Below are 1,986 nucleotides of genomic sequence, written 5' to 3'. Positions count from 1 at the left end.
TTTTTAATATTGTCTCACAGAAAATTCTTTTGTAAAACGATTGACATGTTTTAGTGGAATCTCTGTTTTAGGTGTTATAAAATTCAGATATCAAACGTTTTGAAGGCACAGTATATACAGTATTAAAAGTCATTGGCTTCTTTTCCTGGTCTTATACTTTTTTTTTGGAGGTGGGAAAGCAGGGCAATTGAGGTTAAGTGACTTGTCCAACGTCACACAGCTAGGAAGTGTGTCAAATGTCTGAGGCCATATTTGAACTCAGGGCCTCCTGACTTCAGGGCCAGTGCTCTACTCACTGCTCCACCTAGCTGCCCTCTGTGACACCTAGCTGCCCCATGGTCTTATACTTGGATAGAGCTCTGGTCCTGGACTCAGGAAGACTCATCTTCCTGAGTTCAAATATGGCCTCAGAAACTTACTAGCTGTGTGACCCTGGGAAGGTCACTTAACCCTATTAGCCTCAATTCTCTCACATGTGAAATGAGCTGGAGAAGGAAATATCAAACCACTCCAGTATCTTCACCAAGAAAACTCCAAATAGTGTTACAGAGAGTTGGGCATGACTGCAGTGACCAAAAAGAAATAAATAAAAATAATGCAGAATTAATTGTACATTTTAACTTCAGATAAAATTTGTAATATTTCTAAATGGTTTGGATTTTAATAATTTAATTGTATTTTACAATCATTGCCAAATAAAAGATAAATTTTGACACTATGGCCATTTTTAAAAAAAATATACTGATTGCCTACAAAAAAGATGAATGGAAAATAATTGATTTATGTATATTCATTAAGACCAATTCAGGAAAGGTTGGTTAAATGAAGTAATGTTCATTCAGGCAACTCTAAACAGTTTTCATTTCATTGAATCAGTAATGAATCTCTTATAAATAGTACAAAATGTATCCAAATGTCTTTATTTGGCAGAATTAAAAAAAATAACTTATGAGAATTCTTCCCTCCAATCACTATTTCAACCAAGCAACAGAGTAGTCAAAGTATTTGAAAAGAAAGAGCAATAATTGTAAAGTGTGTGTTTATATTATATGAATGTATATATATATATATATATATATATATATATATATATATATATATATATGTATATATATAAAGACACACATGTGCAAATATATATATATATATATGTACAATTTACTGACATATATTACTACTTTTATGTATTTTAAAAATCACATGTAAGATGAATTCAATATAAAATCACATATAAACAAGATTTTGATCACTTAAAAATTCTTCATTGTGAAACCACACTTTTATCACAATAGATATTGAGCAAATATTGTATAAACAAACTATTTTTAAAATTGTATCTTTTATTGTTTCCCATAAGCTTTCCATGGTTTTTAAACCCACTGACTTGCCAAACCTTGTTTATGATGTCTAACATGGTACAATGTGATATTTTAGCCTTCCATCTGTATTTGGGAAATTTCTGTAGGTCCAGAGGAATTCTTCTTCTCATTGTATCAATATGTCTATATCTATCAATATACCTACATCTATATATCAGAGCCAATATTCCCTTAAATGGGGAAAAGACTTTCAGGCCCAATGGAATTTATTTTAAATCCCCCCAATATTCAGTACATGTTTTATAGTCTTATGAAACACTCCTAACTTACATACTTTCCTAGATTTATTCTAACAAAGCTTTTGACATAACATTACATTTAAAGATATTTTATTAGTAAGATTACTGCCTTCCAATCTTCAGTACTTTAGTCTTTTTATGGTTTTGCCCATGACAAGAATTATTTGGTTTTGCTTTGTTTTCACCTTTGTGGCAGTAAATAGCAGTTGGAATTTTTGCTTTTTTGTTTGGATTTTCTGGTCTTGGCTCTGTTTTTACAGATTTAAGAAGTCTAAAATAAAATGTAGATGAATTAATAATAGGACCCCTACTTTATAGGTATGTTAGAAATTTTTTTTCTTATTTGCTGAGGAATTTTTAGGGTTTTT

Source organism: Trichosurus vulpecula, chromosome 6 (genome assembly GCF_011100635.1).
Source record: "Trichosurus vulpecula isolate mTriVul1 chromosome 6, mTriVul1.pri, whole genome shotgun sequence".
NCBI lineage: Eukaryota > Metazoa > Chordata > Mammalia > Diprotodontia > Phalangeridae > Trichosurus > Trichosurus vulpecula.
Note: the sequence above shows the minus strand (reverse complement) of the source record.